This window comes from Grammomys surdaster, unplaced genomic scaffold (assembly GCF_004785775.1).
Source record: "Grammomys surdaster isolate TR1022 unplaced genomic scaffold, NIH_TR_1.0 126271, whole genome shotgun sequence".
NCBI lineage: Eukaryota > Metazoa > Chordata > Mammalia > Rodentia > Muridae > Grammomys > Grammomys surdaster.
The window spans coordinates 3,340,090-3,353,147 of NW_021621071.1; positions in this window are offsets into that span (position 1 = coordinate 3,340,090).

The window sequence follows — 13,058 nt, forward strand, 5'->3', positions numbered from 1 at the left end:
GGTGTGCCTATAGACAACAATATTAACCTGCCAGTACTTGTCTGTTTGTGTGTGTGTGTGTGTGTGTGTGTGTGTGTGTGCAGGCTCTTCTGTATGTATGAAGTTTGTAGATAAATAGAAGGAATTTTAACACATGTAAATGTCTAGACACAAAAAATGACTGCAAAGAGAACTGTTCTCTTTGATGGTACACTGTGGTTTCAAATAATTATACTTCTGTATTTAGAGTGGAGAAAGTGACTCCTAAGAGATAAATGCCTTAAGGGAGGGGAGGGTGTCATTGCATAGTGATACGAAAGTAAAGATCGGTGGCTATAAGGCTTAAGCAAGGTTGAGATAAGGGGAAGGAACAAGAAACTAGAGATAGAAGTACTAAAAGCCAGACGACACCTTAGGATTTGTTAGTTATTTAAAATAAGGTAAAAATAAAAGTTTCAAGAGACATGTTTTTACATTGCCAAACAATGCTGCTTCTAGAAGCCATGTGCTATTAAAAACAAAACAAAACAAAACAAAAAATAATAGAAAACCAAATCCCAGGATCAGGATCAAGATATCTCCTTCTTAACCATTTATTGGTAGAAGCTTCCAAAATGATTCAGGCTCTTGTCATTCCTCTTGGATGTTCACAAACACTGGGCAATAAAGCTTTAATGGTGAAGATACTACCCATCTTGGTTAAAGCATATAGAAATTGGTACGGTTGGAAATCTGCCCCCTGCTGGCTAGCTTTCAATACATCGGAAGGAACTCTGCAGGCTTCTGTGAGTAAATAGCGTCAGAAGTGTTATATAGCTGTGAAGCCTATGGACTACAATATTAACCTGCCAGAACTGGGCCTATTTCTTCAGTAGTGACAATAAGAATATGGAGCCAACAAATTTCTCTTAGACTGAGTTTGAGAAATGATCTATAAGAAAGGATTCAGACCAGGTACTGTAAATCCAGTCAAACGCCCATGGCTGAGGAGGTTATAGGACTAGGGTGAGTATATTAGTGTCATGTAGCAAAATGTTTATACTTAGAGATGATGACTCCTGTCAGACATAAGAGACACTTTACTGAAGTGCCTCTTAGCAATAAACAGGGGTGACTATAGAAACTTATGCTACTTATAGTGCTGAGAATAAGAGGCATTTATGTGTGCAGTTCTATATACTGCATTTATACCACCTTCTCAAAGCCCAAGAGAGCATCTTGTAAGGGGGTGGAAAAAATATAAGAGCTGAAAATGTCTTCTGGGTATGACATAGCATTGCAATTATGAAGCCACAACAGTTACAATCACCTGTATAGACATGTACAAATCAGGCCAAAGTCAAATCAGTCTGTCAAAATCAGTCATGAGTGCTGGGGTTTGTCATAGGGTTGTATGCTTAAATCGTGGCTATTCGTTGATCATAGTTAAAGAAGAATTGCTGTGATCAGTGAAGGATTAAACTATGAGCCTATCAGGCTGTTTTGGATAACTCCCAACCCATATGCTACCCTGCAGACCCAGTGAACTCAACTGGTCACAAGCCAAACTACCATAAGAAGAGACTTAGAGGAGGGAGGGGAGATTGACAGAAATTTAAGAAAGAAAAGGAGAGTAAAGACTGAGAGTAATCTTAATAAAATACAGGAATAAAGTTTTCAATGGTAAATTAATTAACAAAAATAAAAAACACAACCTCAAATCAACAAATTTATTAACAAAGACAGTTCCCTTTACCCACTATTATTTAAATGTAATATCAAAGGAGATCTATTCTAGGGTTATTCAAAATTTGAAAGGATTAAATTTAAATTACATAAATATGTCTCCCTTAATAAAGGTCCTAGGTTCTTGCATAAAAACAATAAGCTAAAAATGCAAATTAAAATGTTTTCATTGCTATACTTTAAAAATATCTTTTTGTAGGTACAACAGCAATTATTGCTGGTAGAGAACTTGCCTTGCACCAAGAACTACACTAATTGCTTTATATTTATTAATTTTCTTCAAAGAATTTCATAAAGGAAATGCTATTTTTATCTCAGTTTAAAAATGGGAAAAGCAAATTCCACTGAGCTTGCTTTGCTTGAGGAAAAATGTCTAGTAAATAAGAAGCAGAAATTTGTTAGGGAGTCTGACTTAAGAAAGGACACGAATGCCTCTTTGACAATATTTTTAAATTTAAAGAAGGTCACTGAAACATATCAAAACATGAATCAACTGTAATAAAATGCTAAAATTAATCTTCTCATTTCTATAATTACTTTTATTTTTTAGATCACATGAAGTATGTTCAAAGTGAGGGATATAAGTATCATATAAACAGGAGCTACACATTTCTTACATATATACACATGTCAATATATTCATTTGTGATATATATATGTATATATATATATATGACAGAAAATCAGAAATGCATTAATTACCAATATTTGTATTGTCTTTCTGAAACCCTGTTCCTATATGCACAAAAACCTTTTGGGTTCAACAGTAAATGTTATCTGTCCATTACAGAAAATAAAACTGAAGCCAACTTTATTCTGTTCTAGAAATACTTTTCTGAGGCTGGAGAGATTTCTCAATGAGAATGGACACAAACCCTCATATCATAGCTGTATATGGAAATTGTATAGGAGGTAAAAGGTGCTGTTTTTGCATTCCAGGCAAAAACAACAGAGACACCCCCTTCTCATTGTCCTACCAGAACACCCAACTACACAACCATGAGTTATATGCTGAGGACCTAGCTCAGAGCCATATAGAGTCTGTGTTTTACTCTTCAGTCTCTGTGAGCCCCTATGAGGCCTGCTTAGCTGATTGTGTGGGCCATATTATTCTTCTGGTACCTTTGACTCTTCTCCTACAATTTTGCTTCCTCTTCTGTGAGTTTCCTTTGGGGCTTTCTAGTGTGTGGCTTTGAGCTGTGAGTCTCCGTATCTGATCCGATCATTTGCTGGATGATGTATCTCTGATGGAAACTGGGCTCGACACTAACCTCTGAGTATAGCAGAAAAGAGTTAGGAATCATTTCATTGACTTTCTTATGTTAAATAGTCGTCACGTATTACAGTCTTGTATTGTGAAGAAAGTGCTAGGGGTTAAAGTTAATATTACCAGGAAAGAAGAAACACCACGATGTATTTTTTATTTCTGTTCCTGGAATTTTGTCTTTAAATTTCTCCTTCAGAGGACTGCTGGGTCTGGACTCAATCAGAGAAGATGCACCTAACCCTCAGGAGACCGGAGGCCCCAGAGAGTGTGGAGGTCAGATAGGGTAGGGGGTGGAGGGTGGGGACATCCTCATGGAGACAGGAGGAGGAGGATGTGAAACAGTTGGAGAGTGGACAGGAAGGGGGAAAAATCTGGACAGTAAAAAGAGATTAAATAAAATATAAAAGAAGAAATGAACCTCTTCATCATCTTTCTCATTGACGTAACACGTGCCATTGTTTTTCATTTTATTGATAATGTAAGCCTAGACATGTATGTTCTAATACAGAAAAGTGCAGTTACCCATAACTGTTTACTCTCTATTTATGATTTTTTGGATCATTTCAATCTTCATTTAGACCCTTTTGAATTTCTTTCTTTCTTTTTCTTGATTAATTACTGTTTTGTCTTGGTGATGTTAAAAGGTTATTACAGTGACAAAATTTGAGATATAATTCATACTTAATGATTATTCAAAATTGTCTTGGCTAGCCATTCACTGCCACATTTTCATGGATAGTGTAAAAACATTCTATGTTTGATATCTTCTATAATCTTCACTTTATTTTCTGCATTTCATGATTTTTTATGTAGTACTGATAATTTCAGAAAAATATTTTATTTCTTTCAGGAAAGTATGAGTAATCAAAATTTAGGGATAATTTCTCATCAACATTTAGGCTTAAACAATCTCTTAGCTCTACAGAGCCTTTGAAATCTTCATCTTACCTTTCTGTAGTGACCCAGTATTCTGAATATGATTAAAAAGAAACCTTTTGCCCTAATTGCATGAGTTTCTGCAGAGTTCTAGTTTGTGTTTTTTTTATTCATTTATCTGAATTGCTTCTTTTGAAATAAGGTTTAACTCTGAAGCCCATGTTGTCCAAACCTGAAGTATACCTTCTGCCTCATTTCCAAAGCACTATGATTGCAGGTATGAGCCACCACTTTTGGTATGTTCTCTAAGTTGACCTTCCATTGGGTGTATTTCATGCTTTTTAAATTGATTCTTAGTTTGAGATTCTGCTTTGATACTTTTCTTCTTGCTTTAATCCATGTGAGTGTTATTTACTTGCATTTCTTTGTTTAATATTATTACAATAAATATCTTGAGAGTGAATAAATAAGGATAAAATTAAAAGTATTGTCCTTAAAAATAGGCCCTTGTGGTCAGATTGAGGCTAGCAAACCATAATCTTCACGACAGCCTGGGTTGTTTAAGAGTTGTTTCATTTGGTGATAAGGGAAGGCAGTTGGGATATGTTCATTATTTAGCAATATATGTATATGTATGAGTGTATGTGTGTATATGTTTATATGTATGTATATCTGCATATACATATGCATATACATTATATATATATATATATATATATATATATGTGTGTGTGTGTGTGTGTGTGTGTGTGTGTGTGTGTGTGTGTATAGTTACTGTATTAGGCTCCTAAATTACCCATCAAATGGCTCTTACATCAAGCTGTCTCTCCCTGTATTTTCTCCCTTATTCACCTTTTTCTGTTTGTCACATGATCCTTCTATTCCAGTCAACCTCTATCATCTGTCTAGAACTTTCTATTCTATCTCCCTTTCCTAGTGCAATGTATATGTCTTCTTCTAGTCTCTTACTCAATACCTAACCTTTGCGGTTCTTTGGATTATAGCTTGCAATATCATTGACTTAATATCTAATATGCATGTATAAGCAATATAATATTTGTCTTTTTGTGTCTGGAATACCTCACTTAGAATGGGTTTTTTTCCCCCAGTTCCAACTATTTACCTGCTGAAGTCATTATTTCATTTTTTAAACATCAGAGTAATATTTCACTGTGTAAATGTACTATATTCACTTTACTCATTCAACCATTGAGGGGCCCCTTGGTTGTTTCCAGTTTCTTGCTCTTAAGACTAGAGCAGCAATGAATATGGTTAAACAATTTTCTTTGTGGTAGGATGAAGTGCCCTTAGGGCATGTACCAAGAGAGATATAGTTGGATTTTGAGGTATATATTTTTCTGTTTAGCTGAGGAATCACCACACTCATTTTCTACAGTGCTTTTACAAATTCGAAGTCTCTCCTTACTCTACCTCCTTACCAGCATGAGCTGTGATTGATGGATATGAATGATTGATGTCTCCCAGCCCCTGTGTTGTGCTTCAAATTTGGTTACAGATTGAAAGCCAAGAGTATTGAGGGTAGAAGTCTCAGCACATATTTCCAATTATTTTCTCTCCTCGATCCATGACAGGGTAACTCAGCCATAAAAGATTACCTTAGCTAATTGCCTTTAGCCTACTAAAAAGAAAAAAAGAAGTATCTTCCACAATCTTTCATTTCTCATCAATCCCCCACTGTCCAACAGAGCCTGACAGCCCTGTCTTCACGGGCATTGAGAATTCTCACATCATGCAATGTTAGCGAAAATAGAACGTTCACAAATTTCCCTTTCCTATTTGACATAGAAGAGACAATGTTTAATAAATAACAAAACTAAAAATATACAACTTAAAAAAAAGTTTACAACATAAGTATGAGCCCTTGAGGATATGCAATTAGAGTAATTTTCAAGACATTCCTACTGGGGCAAGCAGATACCATAGGGCACAGTGGTCATTAAACAAAGAGACAGCTCACGATCAGGGGTTAATGATAAAGCATAGACACAAAGCTCAGTGGGTGTGCAGAAGACTAGCCTGTTCCAAGGGTGCTTAATATTGTAGTGGGAAGAAAAGCAGGCTTCTTGGCAATGTAGAGTAGGTATGATGGAGAAGGTGGACCCAGAACTGCATGGAACTCAGAATATAAGGAGAGACATGCAATCGATCCAGGTAGAAGGACAAGCAGTATTTTATGAATGATTTAAAAGCAGGTACAAGTCTGGTAAGATGGCTCAATGAATAAATGCCCTTGTCATCAAACCTACTTGAATTCAATAACTTGTCCACACGTGGTACAAGGAGAGAACCAGGTCCACATAGTTATCCTATACCCTCTGCATGCCTACATCTGCATATGAGCACTACACACACACACACACACACACTTGCACTCCCATACATGAGAGAAAGAGAGAGAAAGAGACATGTGAGAAAGAAAGAAATAAGTTGAATAAACTAAAAATATAAATTTAAATAAAGCATAGATTAATGGCTCACTAAAAAATGGCATGACGGCAAATTTTTATCAACATTAAATTTTGTGTATGTATATCTATCTATATCTATTTATATCTTTCAAATTATTTCCATTAAATGATAGAATTTCCTACAACTCTTTTAACTAAAAGCAACATATATATACTGTATATATATGTATATATATGTGTGTGTTTGTGTATAGATATATATGGTACTATATATGACTAAAGCTGTATATGTTATGTTGATGATCACAGGAAGTTTCTTCATGCAACATTTAGAGTGTATAAATAGTAAAAGAAACATGCATAAACAATTATGAAATCAAGTGTTGCCTGAACACTGACCCTATCTGCCCTTGAGGGATGGAGGTGAGATGGTGCAGAGGTGACACCAAATCTGGGGCCAGATGAAAAATGCTACAACAAGCTCTCTGAACTCTGCCAAATGGTCCTTTAATACCCTCCACCCATGCCCCCATTGGTCCCAAAAAAGCATCTCTTCTAAACAGCAGTTCCTGATTGGCTGGCATTGTCACACCAGCAATTCTTGATTTCTCTGGCATTCCTTAATCAACTCTTTCTGTAGGAGATGTGTTTGCAGCTGTGAGGTCCCCAGCACTTACATAGAGGCTACCCCGCCATTCTTGTTGCCACAATCAAGTGGTAGGGAAAGGACATTTTTATGGATACACTACTGACATCTCCAATAATAGAAGGTACCACAGCATGAAGCGGCATACTAAGCTCTTTTAGGCAATCAAAATACCCTGCTATTCTCCGTGTTACGTCTTTGCAAAGCAGGAATGCTAGTTTTGACTTATTTCAAAATATTCATAGTCCTGAAATGAGCACAATGGTTGTGAATGATTAAAAGACAAGTCCTGAAAATGAATTCTCCAGATAAGTCTTACTGACTTACAATAAAGGTAAACACAGTAAATTTCAAAGTTATATAACTTCCTTGGATAAATAGTGTATGGCATTTGATACCTGATCTAGGTTAACATAGGGTAATGCCAGCCACGATATCTTAGGAGAACCTAGCAAAATTATTTTAGGTCAGTCTTCAACAATAAAAAAAGAGGTTTCAAACAACTCTTATTTCTACTGAGATTCATATAGAGACAACTGAAAGCAACAAATAAGGACAACTGTACAAAACATGTTTAGACATTTAGTAGAATTTATTCAATCATCACGTTAAAGTTTGCTGTGGTTTGTATTTGATCTTAGCTTTTAAAGTAGATTTCACACAGAATACCACATTGGGTCTTTGATTTTGTGGGTGTGAATTCTTTCTCTAAATTTCTTTAGATTCAAAGATCTAGTCAATTACTTCCCACTGATTCTCAGCTCTCCATTGTCTAATATAGACATTGTATGAGTTCGCCCTGATGCTGCTGTGAACACATTGTGCATAACTACTGCAATTGTGAGTTGTATAGAAGGGGCTAAACATTGAAATGCAACAGTTGGATCCATATCATAAGAGGACTCCTAGGTTCTTCCACCATGTCTGTTTATCTGGAAAAGCATAAAAGGTGCATAGGTGACATCGCATACATTATAAAGGGATACTGGTGAAATATGTCACCGCATATCAAGGCTAGCCCATGTTTTTCTATACCATGCCATACTAGAGGAAGAACTATAAAATCCTTATGCTTCAGAAGGCTTCTTAACACCTAATTTCACAATATTCCCATGTCAAGTACGGAGCATCATTTATGTCAGGGAAGTTTCCTGAAACTGTTCTTCACATCTTTTCAAACAAATATCAATAGGACACTGAATTTGAATGCAGAAATTACAAGAAGACTGTCTTGAAGTAAAGAGTTTCAAGACAAACTGCCCCGACCCTGTTATCACTGCAAATATACAGAGAAGCAGGAATCATTCTATAGTCTGTTTACGAGAATATTAGCATGCTGATAACACATCATACTATATTCTATGAAATGATTATCAATATATCTCCATATTTCAACAACTTACACGGATTTTGTTACAAGAGTACATATTACAAAAAAAAATACCTAAAAACATGTCAACAATCTTTCTCCTTGTAAATAATGCGGTCTATGAGATCCACTCATGCATGGCCTGGTTCCCAAACAAAGTATTAACAGTATGTTTTTGTTTTTTTTTAATGATGTTTTAAATACTTTTCTTGAAGAGAAAACAAACCAAGAAAAGTATTCACCGTGCAATAGTAGTAGATAAATATGGTTCCGTATGCTTTAAGTTTCTTCTTGAAAACCATCGTGCAGTAAAAATACACATGAAAATATATCCTGATGGTTCATGTTATTTCTAGGCAAGTAGTAAGTGCCCTCCTCATTTTCCTGATAGCAATAATAAACCACGGCTTCTATCTCCTTGCCATGTGCTGTTAGCAATCACTTAGAACAGCAGCCTGCTCAGTTGAGTAGGTAAGCCACAGCAGGCTTTGGGGAGAGTGGCCAATAATCAGCAGGTTTATTGGATCTGCCAGCAGGTAAATTATTTTAAAACTTTAGCCTGCTGGGATTTTGTTCTCTGAAGAGCCTGTTTGTGTTTTGACTTTGCTACATCCTTTGTAGTCGTGAATTTCGCATTAGCACACACCAGCCAGAAATTCTGACACCTAGATCAGAGGGAGTTAATTACTCACCAGTAGGGGTCATTACCAGTGAGCTTGCACTTAACACTGGAGAAATAGGAATTGACAGTTGTAATTATGTGGTGGCAAAGGAAACCAATCTTAGGAGTGTGTTTTCAGAATATGGACTTACATGTATTAATTTATTGCATGAAAGTTATTTGAGTTAAGGAAAAGCATCTTCAGATGCAACAAAGTGGTAAATTAAGCTGTTGACACTGGAGAATAATGGAGAAAAAGAATAATTAACTGAATTTTTTTTACACTCATATACTTTCTTAGTCAATATTGAGCCTGGCTTGATCATAGTGTTTTCCAATTGTAATTGCTGATAGGAGCAATTTGTTGAGGGTTGCTTCGTACTGGGCACTGCAATGTAGTATGTATTGCATCTAATTCTTTTAAAACTCCTCCAGAGGATTACTCTTTTCATAGTTTAGTACTGGAACAAAATGACTGTGCTGCTGTGTAAGTAACTTTCCAGCACTACACTTGCCTAACATTGAACATGTCCTAAATATACGGTGACCCAAAATATTAGGTGATTTTAAACATTCCCGTAGAATCACAATGTTGCATGTCCATTTGTTATTAACACATTTTTAACTGTTAAAAAAATGTAAAATGGTCTTATGAAAATGAGAATTCAACTACCTCTAAATAAAATTATAAAGTATTTATTAATAGAAAACAAAAAGTTAACTAGAATCAGAGTTTGACAAAAAAGTTAATCATGGTTTGCAAATTATAAGCTTCTTTTTATATCTTCCTGTGCTAGCCATAACTATCTCTTTGTTCAAGGGTGATGATGTACTTTTTAAAAATGGTAATCAATAATCCAAGTGCAAAGGTCCACATCATGTTCTGCAAAATGAAGAGGAACATTGGGACCACTATCAGTTGTGAACTTTGCACGAAGTGGGCGTTCATTTAAACAAACGGGGAAATTACCCTTATTGAGAACACATATCTGAATTACCGTGGCCAAGGGACTAAATCTAAACTGGGATTGGCTTTGATTCAAAAATGAGAAAGTCTTAATGATAATTCAAAGTGTGCCAAATGGCTTGTGAAAAAGCAAGAGTAGCAACTCGAAAATCCTATGAGGAAGCTTCAGGGGATGTTTGCTTTTAAATTTTATTCCACATTTAATAGGGAAGCATACAAATCTAAGACAAAGCAGGTATATAAAGCAACTCAATTTTAAAGAGTTAGTCTGGACATTGTGAAGAGTATGAATTCTAGAGACAAGAGCAGGGGTTTTGACAACAGCAGGAAAAGTCTAAGTAGGGGTTATAGTCACCAGAATTTTGTCGATGAAGATAGAGACTAGTAAACGGATGAGATACAGGTAGAGAGAATCAACAAGACGTGCAGATACTTTACTTTTGTGCAGATGCCTTCTTTTATAAAACAAGTTTGGTAGAAGAGCTGAATATATTAGTTGAAAGTATTTGGGGAGAGTGACTAAAATGAAAATAAACTACCTGCTTATTGAGAATTACCTTCCCACACTAAGCCAATTAGTAGAGATTTACCTTGATTTTGGAGAACACATTGAACATTGAAGAAAATGTCTACTTCTCACTACATGGAAACAGTCTTGGCTCTAGCTACAATTTCCAATAGTACTTTCATAGTTGGTAGCAGAAGGGATACTAAGTGTTCTGGACTTGTGTTTATGACAGTTTTCAACAAAATGCTGTTAGCTGATGACCCTCTGCTAAGAGATATTGGGAAATTTTGTTAATTAAAATGGTTAGAGTTGCATTAGTGTTTCAGCTACAAGAGAACTTGGGTGCATAAGGACAATACAGTCAGAGTTGAACAAATAACTACTGGTTTTTAAACATTCAAGTAATTGAGTATAACTTGAAAGAGTCTTTGCTGAGTGAGCATCAACGGATTTTTGTTGATGGTTCTGTCTGTCATTAACTATACAGAATCTGGAAACACCTGAACCATGGGGCCATTGAGCATCAGTCTGTGGTGTTTTCTTAATTATAATAATAGAAACAGAGGGCTCTATCCATTGTGAGTGATATCATTCACCATCAAAATATATATATATATATATATATATATATATATATATATATATATATATATATATATGAAATGACACAACAGCACATCTTGAAATTCACACATTCAGACAGAGAATAAGGGAACAACACATATTTATTCATTCCTTTCTTCCTAAAGGTAGATATCATGTACCAACTGTTCTAAGCTCCAGCATCCTTGATGTCTCCACTATGACAGACTATATCTTGAACTGAGTTGTGAGCTAAATAAATCCTTTCTCTCCTAAGACTTCTTTCCGAGTATTTCTCACAGGAAACATTAAGCCATAAAGGACCGTCACTCAAGAGATTTATAGATGAGTAGGATATGACAAAGAAAGATAATTAGACTATTTTCCCCCTTAGTTAAAAGTACAATTATTCTTCCAAAAGAATTGGGATTTGTGGTTCAATGAATACAAATGGCATCACTCTCCAATATTAAAAATTTACAAAAATTATGGAGTGAACATTCAAAAGATCTCTATTATCTTTGTATTCAATGCTAACTGACAGAAGGGGCCAATTACACAGACACAGTTCATTTGGTTTATGTTGCATGTGTGTGAAGATTAGAGACTATTCTGGAACTTGTTTAAAGACTTTTATCCTATATTTAATACTTTAAAAAAGCTACAAAATAAATACACTATTTATAAGATGTAGTGATGGAGCTAAGGAAAATGCATCTTTTCTGACTCCAGTTTGCATATTAAAATAAGATCTTTTAGAGAAAGTACTAAATGCCATTCTTTAACATAAAAATTGATCTCTAAATTAAATACAAAAGATAGATAACATAGTATCCACAGTCCCTTACTTATTCTGAGTCAATGAAATAATCATTTATATGTAGTATTGGATACAGCTCACATGTTAATTTACTCATAAATAACATAAATAAGAAAAAATGTCTTCTAAGTGGGATAATTTTCTTACCATACCAAAATGGTTTACATCCTTTTTTTTGTGTGATTCTTCCAGACACTATCAATGCAGTGTTTTTTTTAATATATAAAATATACTCCATTACCAGTCTCAATGATTGTGGTGGTTTAAATAAGAATGGTCTTCATAGGTTAATGTGTTTAAATACTTGGTCTTCAGTTGTATAACTCTTTGGGGCAGATTATAAGGTGTAGCCTTGGAGAATGTCACTGTGAGTCGGCTTTGAATTTCAAGAGATTTGAGCCATTCTCTGTCTCAGTCTCTGTCTCTGCCTGTCACTGGTGTGTGTGTGTCTGTGTGTGTGTGTGTGTGTGTGTGTGTGTGTGTGTGTGTGTGTTTGTTGGTCCTCAAGATATAAACTCTCTGCTACTGCATAACAATCATGCCTGCTTTTCTGTTATCCTATGATGGTCATGGATTCTGAGTCTTTGAAACTATAAACCGTACAAAAACATTTCTTTTATATGTTATTTTTATTAAGTTGGCTGATGACATCAATAGAGCAACAAATAAGACAATGCCTTTGGAGAATTCTGTATAGTGGGAAAACAATTTAATAGTAGTTACATATTCTTAAGAGATAGCAATGGACACATAAAAGAAAACATTACTTTCTGAGTTTTGTTTTTTTGTAAGGATATCAAACTATACTGAATTATTCTTATAAATGCAAAATAATCCTGTGACTGGACTCTAGTTACAGTGCAATAATTAATTTAGCATTAGATTTATGGAAGAATTACTCTCTTTTGTTACTGTAGCTGATGTTTTATAATTTATTATAAAGTTTATATGTTTTCTATAAAAGTTTATTATTAAATCATATTAAACACCATCACATTATAAGAAAGTAACAGTCCTGGATTATAAAAAAAAAAAAAAGGAAGAAAACTCCAGGTGTTTCTCAATGTTGAATAATAAATCTGAATTCATTTGTCACAAAATTCCCTGTTTCAAAGTATATTATGTTATTTGTGTTCTAACTGGAAAATAACTATGAGATCCTCCATTCAATAATATGTCAGTTTTAATCATAGCCTGTGTTCAGAGAAATATCAAAATATTTGTCAGAT